A 7,364-nucleotide genomic window follows, 5' to 3' on the forward strand; every position below is an offset into this window, starting at 1 on the left:
CGATCATTCAACCATATAATGTAGTTTCGAATACTTATGTCTAGTTCGAAAACATTTATAAAAATTTCGCATGTATTCTCAGCCCAAAAATATAAAGGTAAAAAGGCAAATGAATCTCACCATACTTTATTTTGTAGTAAAAATACATATAACGATATTGAACAAATGTAGGGTTGGCCTCAGATTCACGAACCTATATCATTTGTATATTTATTAATACACATAATCATAATCGAACAAATTTATTTATTATATATATTATATATTAAATTTGAATATATTCAAAATGATTAATATCTATATAGTTGTATTATTATATCCATATTTATTTATATACATTATTGTTTAGTGTTATATTTAAAATTAATAGTTTGTTATATACACGTATTTAAATAAATAATATTAGTAAGTTTGATTTATACAATTAGGTGAAATATTAATATAATTATGGTATATGTAATAAGTATATTTTATGTACAAAATATTTATCTGTTTAAAAAAAATAGTTTTTGATAATAATAATAATAATAATAATAACTTTATTAATAATAATAACTTTATTAATAATAATACTAATAATAAGTAATTCACTTAAATTATAATTTTATACATATTTTTTAATTCCATACATTTATATATATACTTATTATCTTAATAATAATATCTTTAAAACTTTTATTGTCATAATCATAATACTTTTAATATTAATGATATGGATATTACTACTAATAATAATAATAATAGTAAAGATGTTACTTTTTAATGATAATATAAGTTTTAACAAAAACGACAAGTTTGTAAATAAAGTTATTTTAGTAATAATGGTAATAATAATAATACTAATACTGATAATAATAATAATAATAATAATAATAATAGTAATATTGTTAAAAATGATAATTATAATAGTGTTATTAATAATATTTAATATGAAAATGATAATAATAAGAATTAGAATAATAATAAGAATTAGAATAATATATAAAAAAAATAACAATAATAATTATATTTATACCTAATATAAAATAAGGTCACGCGTTTTTGTTTGATTTCCAAAACAGATCAAGATGGAAGAAGCAAAAACGCAAAGAGGGAACACAATTGAGGAGATCTTCAATTCGGCAACAGCTCAAATTAATCAAGCAACCATCATCGTTGCTCAGTAGATCATTTATTCATCATCGTCATCATTCCATCGTCTTCATCAGTCCCACTCATCATCGTTATCGAACAACCACATATAATCGAAGTATTAGTTGATGTTGGGTTGATGTCTGTTTAAATTGGGAAGAAAGATTTAAGCACCACAGCGTGTAATATTCAAGATTTCATCAATTTATCATTAATCGACCATGAAATCGGTCCTGTAATGGATCAAATAGGTATTTGGTGTTCTCTTTATTTATTTACTTATCTATTTATATAATTGAATATTTTTTATCAATCATCATTGTTCATTGTAAGTTTTAAATCAATTCATTTTGATTTATTGTAGTGTAATCTATTTGTTTGATTTGATTGAATAATTTCGAGAATAATAAATATAGTTGTGTTCAATAGTGGTAGCAAGATTGTGGTTGTTATTGTAAAACGAAGGTGAAATTGATTTATCTTACCAGGAAGTATGATAAACAAATATAGTTCCAGCTGTAAAAGCTGTAGTACTTACAGCAGTAGTAATAACGAACACAGCAGGCATCAGCAAGTTTCTGTTTTTTGCAAGCTCGAAAATGGTAGTAGCAGTCTAGTGATAGCAGGTTGTGGGTTTGTTCGGATTACTGAAACAACAACAACAATATGGGTTACAATTTGGTGATTGTTGGGTGATCTTGTGGTGGATGGCTGTTGGGTTGGGTTGAGCAAGAAAGTAGTAGTAGGGAAGAAAGATATATCGAGCATGTGTGATGGTTTGGTTTAATACTATTCGAATTAGAACATCAAAGAGGCAGTTTTATAAATTGGTGTTAGTGGAATTGTGTTGGCCATGTGATTTAGAAAGGAGAAAGAGAGCCACTTGGGGGTTTTGATTGGTCTTAAGTGAAGAGTAAAATATATACCTTCTTGGTGTTTGCGGTTGTACAAGGCAACAATGAGTCAAGGAAGCAAGTTTTCGATTCATACAAAGTTTTACAGGGTGTCGTGAAGGTTGGTGATTCTTGATTATGGCGGTTTTCAAAGTGTGATGGTTGTGATCGATGGTTTGTGATTGAAGTGGTGACGGGTGCAGTCTAAGAGTGATGGTAGTGGTTCACATGGGTTGTTTTATGTTTTGTTCTAGTAGTAACAAAAGCAATTGCAGTAGTTTGTAGGTTTGTGTCATGGTTTCATAAACAATTAACAATAATATATTCATGAGGATAAGTGTGTAAAGATGATGACAAATAGTGTTTTATCTTGTATGTACGTATGATGTAAATATAATTTATAAGATATATGATAGTGGGAGACAATAGTACATGTGGGTTGATCAATTGTCAAAAGAAAAAGTGTTTTGTAGTAGGATGGTGAAAGGCAAAATATCACGAGCAGAGAAAAATAAAGATACTGACATGGATATATAACCGATTGCATCTTTATTAGATTTCTTTATATTTATTTTTAATATTAATCATTAATAAATATATTAATAATAATAATATTATTAATATTAATAAGAATACTAATAATAATAATAGAAATAATACTAATATTAATGATAGAAGTTAATAAGTTGTATTATAATGATAATAATTATAATGATAAAATTTTTAATAAATTTTAGTAATAATGGTATTACTAATACTTTTAATAATAATATTAGTAATTATATTAATGATAATATTTAATAATAATAGTATTATTATTACTAATAACAATAATACTAATAATATTAATATAACAAATTAACATTAACATGTAATTATTTACATGAAATGAATATATTATAAATTCTAAGTATCATGTCTTATTATGACGCAAATTATTTTACATCGTTAATTCTCATAACCTAACAGTATATTATGGTTTCAAGTTATTTTATGTATATATATATATATATATATATATATATATATATATATATATATATATATATATATATATATATATTTACAAACATTTATTCGTGAATCGTCGGGAATGGTCAAAGGTTATCTGAATTCATATAAACAGTTCAAAAATTTTGAGAATCAACCTTACATACTTTGCTTATCGTGTCGAGATCATATAAAGATTAAGTTTAAATTTGGTCGGAAATTTCCGGGTCGTCACACTAGGAAGGGTTGTATTGTGATGGGCTGCGTTAGTTTAGGTAGTTGGTCCAAACACCATTCTCGAGTCAAGCATTTTGTACTAAGATTTGATATGGATCAACTTTACTGTTTTGAATGTGTAATGCATCACTGAGGACCCGATGATTGTCTTTAACTTGAATATTTTTTTGATCACTTTGTTATGATGTCTCAAAAACGTTAAAGAAGATTTTAGATGTTTGAATGCCTTTTAGTTGTGAGTTGAAAGTGGGTTATGTTGTTTTTAACAAGTGTAGGACTGTTTCAATGTTGTGGCGCAGCGAGCAGGAAGTATCAAGTATTTTTGAAACAGTTAGTAAAACTATTGCAGGGGACTGTTTTCAGTTGTACTGCGCACCGAAAATTTACCTGGGGCACCACACAGTAGAAGGTAAAACAAAATTGGTCAACTTTATGAAAATGAGTCGAGGTTTGTTTCAAGTAGTATCATAGCATTTTCTAAGATATTTAGGTGTCTTTGAGATAGGTGCATATACTTAGACTATTGTATGTTATGTGTTATGTTGGGACTTGTAGGATATGTGGATCGGACCAGGAATTGTTTGTACGTTGTTGTATAGGTGACTAACTAGGACGTAATTGTGTTATGCTATCGAGTAAGGTATTGTTGTCCTAACGAGCTAAATAAATGTTGGTTGAATGTTGGTTAATGCACTAAACGATAAACTTAAGTATGATTAACCAAAGAATATGTTTTGATGATGACACACGCATATGCATAAGTGATGACTGACATCTTAACATAAAACACGCAAGGTCACTAATCCATATTTTATCTTGCAAATGACCAAGTCAAGCATAAGTTAAAGAGTGAAATCAAAAGTTCAGCTAAACACACGGTCGAGGTACGGTTGACCGCATAGTCAACCGTGAAACCCCAAACTGAATTGCAACGCAGTTTTGTGAAAACAAGTTGCACGGTCGCCACCACGGTCAACCGCAGTGCGACCGCGGTTTTCTCTGTTACCATTTTCGACCAAATAAAGTTTGACTAGTTCCCGACATCTATAATGAAGTGACCCGTCCCAATCCATAAGGACGAATACAATAACATATGATTACATCGCAAGGTATTTGACCTCTATATGATACATTTTACAAACATTGCATTCTTTTTTAAAAGACAACCTTTCATTACATCGAAAGTTGACAGACATGCATACCATTTCATAATATCCAACCTATAAATGACCTAATCTATCATTTAATTAATAATAATCTCTATTGAACTCAACGACTTGAATGCAACGTCTTTTGAAATATGCCATGAATGACTCCAAGAAATATCTCTAAAATGAGCGAATGCACAGCGGAAGATTTCTTTCAAACCTGAGAATAAACATTCTTTCAAGTGTCAACCAAAAGGTTGGTGAGTTCATTAGTTTATCGTAATCCATCATTTCCATAATTTTAATAGACCACAAGATTTCATTTATTCAATAATCATACACTCGTAAGTGTTTGAAATTCATCATATGGATTGAACACCTGGTAACCGACATTAACAAAATGCATCTAGAATATCCCCAAACATATAAACATCGAAGTACTAAAGCAGTTCAAATTCTCTGACTGGGGCGTGTCAAGAACCATAGATCTATCTTTAGGATTCGCATCAATTGGTGGCAATTATAATAAACACCAATTCTTAGGCTACCAAGTTCAACAAGGGAGATATCCGGTATAACGATTCAACCATAGAATGTAGTTTCAATTACTTGTGTCTATTTCGTCAAACATTTATAAAAGTGCATGTATTCTCAGTCCCAAAAATATATATTGCAAAAGCATTTAAAAAGGGAGCAAAATGAAACTCACAATACTGTATTTCGTAGTAAATATGCATATGACGGCACTGAACAAGTGCAAGGTTGGCTTCAGATTCATGAACCTATATTAATTATATATATTTATATGTTGGTCAATAACTGTCTAACAATTTAGGTCAGGTCATAGTGTATCACAATCCTAATGCTCGAGATTAGCATGCAAAAGTCAACAAAAGTCAATTTGGCTCAAAATGATTTCCAAAAGTTATACGTGTTTATTATATAACTTTATTATAGTCGTTTTATATATATTTAAATATATTTATCAGATTTTATTAAAGTAAATAATAAAAGTCATTTATTAAAAAAAATTTGTATTTAAAATTTATATATGATAAAAATATACTTTTATATATCTTAAGAAATAAAATTTATAAAGTTCTCTTAATATCATAAAAATATAATGGTATGTAATATTAATGTAATTATATTACGTGTGGTAAAAATATCTTTGTATCACATATTTATTTGTTAAAATAATATCGATAATAATAATAATAATAATTAAAAGTTGTATTATTTTGTAATAATAATTATTATTATTCTTCTAATAATAATAACAATAGTTATATTTATTAATGATGATATTAATTATGATAAAAAATGATAATTCTAATCGTGATAATCTTAATAATAACGATACTTTTTAATATTAACAATAATAATATTTTATAAAAGTAATAATTCTATTCAAAATGATAATTATAATAATAATAATACTAAAATGATAATAATAATAATAATAATGATATTTTATAATAACAATGATATTTATATAAAAAATGATAATTTTTAATACAAATGATAGTTTTAATATTAATGACACTTTTAATAATAATAACAATAAAATAATGAAAATGATATTTTTATCTAAATCAATATCTTACAATATTTTAATTTCATCATGACGCTTATACTCATTATTTTCTAATCAATTTGTTTATTAGCTTTTCGTCTTCGTTTATATCGCATTCATAATAATGATAATAATATTAATCATGTTAATTAGATGATATTAATATTAGTTTTAAAAATAATAATTATGATAACGCTGATGATAATACTAATAATTACTATAATGATAATAATAATAATAATAATAATAATAATAATAATAATAATAATAATAACTAGGTTATAATTACGATAGTATTAATAATAACAATAACGATTTTTAATGATAATATTTATATTGATAATGATCATAATAATAATTTTTAGATAATAATAATAACGACGATAATAACGACGATAGTAATAATAATCATTTTAACAATAATAATACTAAAATTAATAATAATTCAGTTGACTATATCTTTTAATCCGTTCATCGAAATCATACGAGTTCTAAATGAAAAGTTCTTAATTTTTCGCTAGCTTTCCAACGACATGCATATCCTATACCTTATCTCAGTAGCATATGTATCTAATTCGGGATTCAACATAACCTAACTAACAACAATATCAAACGTACAAGCATGCATAATCCTATATACTCGAGCACTAGTCAGGGATACACTAATAATATATAAAAGTTAAGTTATGAGTGCTCACGTATCAATATTGAGATTCAATATTGCAGGAAAGTACGTAGACGCAACGACAATGATAAACGTTAGGTTGACCTCCCGAGCAATACCCTCGAACAATACCCATAACCTCCATAGCTATAAACCATAATTTTCTTAGCTCTATCCTGTTTGAAAACTTATTTTGAAATCGCCTGAACATAACTCCGTCGTACTATTTTATGTATACTAATAATATCTTGAAATAATATTGAGTAAATATATATATATAAATCGATTGAGAGAGTTTATAGAAATATATTTTCAAGTTTCTATGAAATAATGAAACTGATGAGGGTGAAACGTAACCTTTATTTTGAACGGATATGAGTTTTTTTTTTTTACATGAACTGATTTATTGTATATGTGGTATTATATTGAATTCAGGTTGATTTCACACATATATAGGCAACTAGTCATATTCGTGTAGTTTAGTTTGTCGGTAAATCCGATTCGTTCCACAGGGAGATGGAGTGTTTAATGGTTTTTTCAATAGTCTTTGATGTCAAACTTAATTAAAGGGGATTTTGGATTAGGAATTTATAATATAACAGTAATAGAAGATAACCTAACTAATTTCATAAATAAAATTACAAGATTACAATAATTAACTTAAAAAGGAACTAAATGAGATTATACTAATTAGGATGCGAATATTTTATTACTAAAGGGTAATT

The sequence above is a fragment of the Rutidosis leptorrhynchoides genome, chromosome 1 (assembly GCF_046630445.1).
Source record: "Rutidosis leptorrhynchoides isolate AG116_Rl617_1_P2 chromosome 1, CSIRO_AGI_Rlap_v1, whole genome shotgun sequence".
Lineage (NCBI taxonomy): Eukaryota > Viridiplantae > Streptophyta > Magnoliopsida > Asterales > Asteraceae > Rutidosis > Rutidosis leptorrhynchoides.